The following is an 8,920-nucleotide window of genomic DNA, read 5'->3' on the forward strand; positions in this document are numbered from 1 at the left end:
CACAGGAGTCTTACAAAGAATGAGAAGAAAAACTCAATTTCATCGCTCCCTCCCTCCCTCCCTCCCTCCCTCCCTCCCTCTCTCTCTCTCTCTCTCTCTCACACACACACAAATTTCCCTCAGCGGAAACCTGATCCTCTTCATATTTCCAGTTCAAACGTTGAGAGAAATGCCTGAGAAATTCAGTTTGGTGCGGAGGCTTGGCAACTCAAACAACAACGACAGCACAACCTAATGAACTTTGTGGGAAAAGATTAAAAGAAATTAGCTTCATGGCAGATATAATGTATGTGTGTGAGCCTGAAAGAGAACAGGTTCCCATAGTGGGGTTTTATTTAGAATAAACCAAACCTCTTTCACTATTTAAGGAAGAAAAAAGTGTCTAACGATTCTAAAGGCCTGAAACTGTGAGCGCCGACAATCACGTGCCTATCTTAAAAAAGCAGTAATCACTCTTGTTTGTTAAGCATTTATCACTGATTGTAATGGCTAAATAATGGGGTGCATGTGATGGAGAACCAGTGTAGGCGGAAACGTTTTACTTGTCGGTGGGTGAAAACCCAAAAAGCACCAGTTTTCACCAGGAAATTGGAGGTATTTGTGTAGATGTACGCCCTCTTATGGTAGTGTGGATATGTGCATGTAGAATCTGTTAGTCAGGCCAAAAGTCACCAACACTGTAGCAAAGAAAAAGGCAGAGAAGCTTGTCGTAAACAGAGAATTTCACGTCGTTGTAACGTGTTTCATGTTGTAAAGTTAAGAAGTTAAAAAAGGTCCGATGTTGGACCTCTGGACATGTTGTAGCACATCCATGTGTTTAAAGAGAGACATGACAAATTTCACTGTGAACCTTTAGTCTTAAAGGGAGGGATGAATGGGGGACAGAGAAGTATAGCAGCAGAGGAAAAAGTAGGAGCTTCTTCTTTTTTTTAAGGCAAAGAATTTTGTGCTTTTTAATATTCCATAAAGTTCAGGACATTATTCACGTTTATTCCTCTCCATCAGCTCAATGGCCGTGCACTGGCAGGTAGGCAGGCACTTTCTCATTGGAGCGGTGTGAGCTTGCCAAGCTATAAAAGCAGCTATAAAACTCACCTCCAGAACCAGCTCAGATGCCGGCCATATGGCTGCGAGTTTAACAAGGACAAACTGCACCTTCTCACAGCTGCTTGCTCTCTGGAGTTCAATTCTTCCCTGTTTCTGCTTTTTTTCCCCCTCTGAAATTCATCCTGGTGTATTTTCACTCTTTGCCCTCTTCTTTTTGTGCATCAGCACATCCGGTCATGCACTAAACCACTAAATATTCAGACTTCTTCTTCAGCACAGTGGATTCTCACATAAAACGTCTTTGAACTGTTTGAGGTTAATGGAGTTAATGGTGTTTCTTTAAAACTTTTTATATATTGCTTTGATTCAGTCCGTCTCATGCTGCTCTCTGTTTCCTGTTCCATCACTGATGGGTCACATTTGACCAGCAAAAACTGTGACGATAACCATACATTTACGGTGTATTTTCTGTAAGCTAATTGGAAACATAATTGAACCTCAGACAGAGAAAAATACAGCAATTAGGCCCTTTTCTTCTTCAGATTAGTCATCTGTCAACAATGAAGCTTTTAGGTTTTTCTGTAAACTCATGCAATATACCCTGGACCTCTTTTCTTTTCAGCCAGGCCTCAGGTCTGCCGCCCTGTCATTACCTCTAAGCTTTAATTAGCAGACACACCTGTCACCGTGCAGGGCACGGACACAGCAGGTCGTGCTGGGGACGCTGGGGAATTCCCACTAAAATTGCACACCAGATTACAGAGCCCACATGTACTGCTACAAAGAAAGCAGCACTGTCAAGAACCTTTACCTCACAGGTGTTGCGGTTGAGACTCATCTCACCCCACATTTGTACATGAAGTGCAGTGACCTGAATAGAAAGCAGTGTTAATGGAGACATCTGTGCGATTGGAGCTGTGTGAGCAGGGGCAGCGGGTTTGTTGGTTGCCTGCCATGCTAACAAGAAGAGTTAAAAGCCCAGAGTGACAGCCCTATTAGTGACTAATGGACTCTGAGACAGCTGAGACCCTGACACACACCAACACGCACTTACACACAAACACACAATAAGAGACTGCCACGCCCAAGAACAACCAATTGACTCCCCCCAGAGCTTTTCTGCCTGTTTTTACCTTCATCCCTCCTGTCCTCCATCCCTGTAGTTAAAGATCTTTATGGGTGAGGGAGTGGCACAGGGATGGGGCGATGGGATGGGCTCTCATGCTATCAGCCATCCCTGGAGGTAACAGAAGGTCAAGGACTCTCATTTTTCATCTCAGCCAATTACCCTCCCATTTCAACCTGGCTTCCCTCTGTCTCTCCATCCTACCCTCTCAACCTGCTGCACTCGATCCAGTCCTCTAATCACATCCATTCTGCCTCACATCAACACACACGTTACTCCACACACACATACACACGCAGTCCTTCAAATGAAATAGGATGACAAACTGCAATAGTCCAATAAAGTAAGTCAAGCAAAAAAAGGAGAAAATTCCACTCTAATTAGCGTTCCTCTTTCTCCACATATCCTTCCAACAGCTGGCATGATTCCTGAAGGTCCCAGCCTCTAACAGACTGAGAGACAGCACTTGGTCTCAGTCTGGATGTCTGAGTCTCTGCTGTGGTTGTGTGTTTGGGTGACCCCCTAGGGTACAGTGCAGATGAAGTCCTGAAGGGAGACGCTTGAACAAGGCCTGACCTTCTATCTCTGCGGTATGCTAAACATGTAGCAGGAAACAAGCAGAACATCTATCTGTCTACAGAAAGGGGAACTGTTTGCCTGCAGGCCAGGGACACTGCAGAGGACAGAGAGCAGAGCTGCTGCTGGGGCTGTCAAAAATGTGTGTGTGTGTGTGTAAGTTGGGAGAGGCAGTGTGAGGGCGGTATCGAGTGTGGGTGATGTTGGCGATTACTTCCAAGGGGATCGACAATTAACCCTTCACTTCCAAGTGACCCTCTCATTCCCATACTTAACCCCTCCCAGAGGTCAGAGGGCAACAGACTCTAAGTGGCCTGTGGGTCTCTAACAGGCCAATTCACAAATGAATCTGTGACAGTGAGAAGAAAACAGAAGCCTGCACATAAGAGTGATCATAATACATCAGTTGGCATTTATAATTAGTGCCAATTGTATTTGATAAATGCACAATTGACCAGATTCAACCTACTATAATGTTTTTCTTTTTTATGCAGAAACCTAAAGCAATTATTTCCCCTTTATTTATAATAAGTACTTCATCTACATACCGCTTTATTTAAATGCATTACAACCATGCTAATACTTTTAGTGTGTTAATGCAAGATATCCTCACTGCTCTGCCATTTTTAGGACCCCTATAAGAAACCTTACTGAAGTTGCTTTAGTTTGAACACAATCACACTTGCATGTTTATTCCCTGAATTGCTTTCACTAACACTAATATTTCATTTTCACTATTTTTTTCAACCATGGTAGCACTAAAAGAATTCATACTGGGTAACTTTATTTTCACAAAAAATGTCTGTGTTTAATCTGGTGCCAATCCATTTACTGCCTCTTCAGACAGATAATGAGAACAGCCAGGAGCTTTTGTCCATAAGGGAGAGTTAAAGGGAGAGTAAAAAAAATATTGATGTTTTTTATTATAACTTTGATCAACTGTATTGTGTATTAGAGCTGCAGCTGAAAAACATAAGAAATAGCAGTGATAGTGTGGAAGAGAGTATTATACTTCACCTGATTTATACGCTGTATTAGTTAGACCTGTGATCTTTGTTACATGACTATCATTCCTTTGAGGTCTGGTGCTCATTACAGTTGATAATGTTAATTAGTGATAAAGAGATTTATAAGAGGCACACAGATAATAACTCAATCTTTTCCTCCTTTTTCTCCACAATAACATCCCACCTAAACTTCCACAAAACAGCCAGAATGTCAGCCAAGATCAGGGATTTACAGTGACTCATTAACTGTGCTCATACCATGTTCATGACCGCACATGACCTCCCTCCTCTGCTCTGATTCCAAGATGATGAGTGTACCTGTGCCCCCCAAGGAAGGAATCACGGTTTGGGTATGCCCCCCATGGGTTTTAGTACAGAATTCTGGAGCCAAGCTGCCTGTACTGGGTCCCCAGGGAGGCTGAGGGGTTTGCTTGAGGGCTAGAGTGTAGGTAGTGAAGGCTGGGATGATTTTTCAAGCATTTATGCAGATTTATCTATATATATATAGATATAGATTAATCTATTGTGAACAAATCTGACAACACCTCACACACAATTCAATCCATACAGCAAAAATAAAGCTTTGTTCGACTTAAATATGGCCTATGTTTGCAACACATAGGCCATATATATATATAATACAGAGAACAATACTCAGAGAGTCTGAAGAAAGAGACGTCTCCGCAGTGTTTGAAAGTCCCTGTCAGCACTTATTCTGAAATGAAAAGAATGACAGAACGAGGAAAAGACAACAAAAACACAGCTGGCAGAGTGAGATGAGAGAAAAAAGTCTCAGGTTTGAGTTGTGAAAAAACATTCTCGGTCTAGTTTGAATACCCCAGTCCCATGTTGTGAGGGGAACTACAGTAAGCCATCAGTGCATTCACACTAACACCCACTCTGGTTTAAGGTAATGTAACAGAAAATGTTATAAACAGCGAGATTCAAAGCGCGGCTGAACTGCGTATTGTTTGTAATCAGATTATTATTATTAAACACAGTATTACTTATGCTGCAGTGGGGTGCACCGATTTGAGTGCAGTGCAGCCTTCTTCCAGTAAGGAACCACTGAGAGTGATTCACCTGAACTTCACAGCAGCACCTGGTACAGAAACAATAACCACGGATATTTTGAACAGTCATCAGTATTACTAATATTTTCAAGGAGAATATTTTAAACCCCAGCCATGATCCTGGCTCTCCTTTCCTTTCTTTTTCTCTATGCTGCCATTTTTCCTAAGTGGGACAAAAATAACTCAGTAAAAGAACATTTTCATTGACTTCCTCTGCCAGTTGAGACTGTAGACTTTGGTCGGTTGGAGCATGTTTGGTTTCCTGGATTGTTATTGCATGGTTTTTGATCCTTGCTGGTGCTGAAGGGCTGCTGACAGAGACAAATACACCGCTGTCCACAGACGCTCACAGTCACGTGTCATGTCTGGTTCTGTTGGTTTATAGGCCTAGAGAATGAAAATGTAAAACCTGGGTTTCACTTAGAGCCCGTTGATCCCCCATTACATCTATATTATGATGTTGAGATAACCCTAAGTTTAACAGCTGTGCGAGTACAGACTAAGTCTCCCTGTTATAAAGGGGTTATATTGTGTTATTAATGAACATATAAAAGAAGAAAGCTGGTAGGTTCCTCCTTTGTTCTGTCCAAGCGTGACATCTGTGATTACAGAGAAGATGCCCAGCTTGGGAGGATGATCGAGTCCGCAGCTGATTATTGTTTGAATTACGTGAACATAAGAACAGTCTTTATCTCAGTAGTAGGTCTGTCATTTGCCTGACGTGCAATTCTGCCAGTAGGTGATTATGTTGTACTTGACCACATGCACGCATTTACACATGCGTAAAGGCAGACAGATGCATCACACGTGTCTTTCTTTATATCTAAATGTTAAGGTGTCTTATATACCTTACAACATGACTTTTGTGTTTACTTCTAAACACAGATACATAATAATACATCATAGCTGAATGCTAAGACTGAGCTAAATTAGCATTTGTTTGACAGCGAATCCTTACTGTTAACTGTGCCACAAAAAAAGTGACCGAACAGATCCACCATTCTCTCCAGCTGCCTCTCTTTTATCCATCACTGGAAGTGCTGTGGCTGAGGTCCAGTTTCATAGGCTTAAATTAAATCAGGAAAATCAACTTCGTTTTCATCCTCGTCTTTAATGAGAGAGGTGGAAGGATTTCCAAGGTGCAGTTCTGCCCTGTTTTCTTTAGAAAGGTCTCACTGTTCTGGGAAGGAAGCCGAGAGAAGTGGATTAGCTAAAACCCAAAGGAAGAAAGAAACAGATATGCTAGACCACATCACACTGCGCGCACACACTTACATAGTGCGAGAACAAACCTAACACACCAGGACAAAGAGGTGTTATGGGAGGTCTTAGGAGGTTATTCCCTTTCAGCTCAGAATCAAACAGGACCCGAGAGGAGCGGGAAGGAGTAAAATCTAAAACACATTTTCACCCTTCGCCCCGACATGTGGAACCTGTACTGGGACTGTTTTCTTTTCATCTGGCTGTGATGGGGCTGAGGGGTTTCTACAGTGTCCCCTCTGCCCTCTCCTCCCAGGAGGGCGGTGCTGACCTAATTATCAACTGGGACACCCGCTTGCAGAGAACAACAACACCTTTGCAACTAAGAACTTATCTCTTCCTCTAAGTACAACACCCACCACCTTGGTAAATGGTCCTGCAAGAGTGATATGTTTTAATGAACTAAAATATGGATGATGGTGAGGGGTCATTTTACCCAGGAATGTTCCTGGATGAGAACTGTCGATTAGGAATTTACTTTCCTGAATCTAAAAAATTATATTGTGATTAATTGATGAAGACAAAATGCATCTCTGATGTTTACTGTGATGCTGTGAAAAAATGTGTGAGAATGAGTGAAGCAGCTTCAGATCCGTTGAAGAGGATGTGTGGGGGTGTGCATGTAAAAGACCACCAACTCCTCAACCAGCATCTGCTGTGTGTGTGCATACCACCTCGGCTCTGTTGTTAAATGCATACACACACACACACATACACACACACACGCTTTACTTTTCCCCCCTGAAGTTTTAGAACAAATCCCCCCCACAGCTGAGCTGCAGCAGTTAGCCCACACACTCCACGTAGGCGCTCTGCTGTAGTCTCATCTGCGGGATGCCCTCCACATGATGACATTCAAATACTTCTTAAAAGGTTACTTTTTGATGTTGTCACCAGGCTGTTTTCACACCTAAAGTGTATCCACAACTTACGTAGAGAAGATTGAAGCAAGGCGTCTGGACTTGTGGCGTCCAGACGCCTTGCTTCAATCTTCTTTACGTATGATGACCTGGATGACTGAGAATCTCCATCAACATGTATCCACAACTGCCAGTGCTCCCTCCACATGCACATAACTTAAGACCTATCAAGCTGGATTTGTGGGTTTCTGGTTACTCATATGCACACAAGAATATGAGAAAAGGCTGAAGTACCTGGGCTGAGGTCCTTATTTTTCAGTATAGCAAATCATTAGAGTGACTCATTACAAATATTGAGATATGGAGACCATTGAGGAATGTCAGACTGAACGTTTGACCATTCTGTGTACACCATCTATAGTGCACAGTGCATAATCTTATTTTGATGAATCATTGGTCTGCTGTTTAATACACTGATATATATATATATATATACTAGTATTGCGTTTTGCATGATGTTACACCTTTGAAAAATGACTCTAAGTATTAAAATGTCATTGTCCCATCTCTTAGTTTCACTTTTCCACAAATGAAAGATTACACACAGATATGTTACTATGTTCTATGTTGAGTGAGACATGATGGGGGTCTCCTCATAGATCCTCACCAGGGAGGCCGTATAGATCAGCTAACCACTGCACTTCACTGACTCATGAAGAGTGACAGGCTCACCACAGTGTAGGCACGAGAAACCACAGGGAGGTGGGAGGTGACAGCAATGCAGACAGGGCGGGGGGGTTAAGCTAACCGTGAACTATAACACTAGCTGGGAATCCCTCTCAGCCTGATCAGAAGAGGTGTGGTGTGTTAGCAGGGATACAGATGAATGCTTGAGGTGCAGCTCAGTAGATGTAGCTGTACAGCAGTGATTCAAAGCTCTGCAGCTGTGCAGAGGTGGACAGAAAGTGCAAACCCAAAGGTCAAAGGTTTCTCCACATGTTTACACTATTGTCAGTAGTAAACCACAGCAAAAGTCCCAGGTGAGAAAGAGCCAGTGGAATTTTTTTCACTGTATTGTTATGAAGAAAAACCTTTCCTGTAATTTCAGGTAAGCTAACAAACCTACTGATTTCACCTTGAATAAGACAAACAAAAAGTCACTGGTGGTGGGGTTTCACCAGTATTCATTTTAATAATTTTACTTCCAGCAAAATTAATTTCGACTAAACTAGCTGGCCCCCATGTTGACCAGCCCATTTGACTGCTTGTCTTCTGGTAAAGCATCCTCCTTTACTGAATGTGTGGGCACACATTTACACGAACAGAGACGCAACCAGTAGCCTGATTTGGAAATAACAAAAACTGCGGCTGCTAACTCAGAACAGAAAAGACGAGCATCCGGAAAGATGCTACGACAAAAATATTTAAATAGTGTTGATAAAATATCTGACATACAGTTACAGAGGAGTATACATCGATCCTGTTTTTGCATTATAATAACACTCATACTCACACTTTTTGCTCATGCAGGTTTGGATATGGAGGGCATTGCATGTCTCCGGGTCAGAGTGCTGACAGGCAGGTTAGTGGTGTTGTATTTCTCAGTGTTTTGACCTCGGGGTACGTCTGAACCTCAAAAATAAGGTGAAATGAGTTAAAAGCAGTGTAGGGAGCAGCATTCCTAAGTGGAGCAGCAGCATGAGTGTTAATGTGTTTAGTTGGACAGAGACATCAGCAGGAGACAGGGTAGTTATCTGAAACCTACAGCTTCTGAAAACAGAGCTCCATGCTGACATGTGAAACCTGCAATGATGGTCAGAGAGCAAGCAAGCAAGAAAGAAAGACCCGACCAGAATTTCCACAACCACAAATTCACACCTCTTCTTACAAGAGTCTGCGTTGTTGCACAGTATGTGCATTTAAAGCAACCCCTCTTCCTGATAAAGCTTGCACAGACGTCTGGTTTCCAAT

Source organism: Parambassis ranga, chromosome 4, assembly GCF_900634625.1.
Source record: "Parambassis ranga chromosome 4, fParRan2.1, whole genome shotgun sequence".
Taxonomy (NCBI): domain Eukaryota; kingdom Metazoa; phylum Chordata; class Actinopteri; family Ambassidae; genus Parambassis; species Parambassis ranga.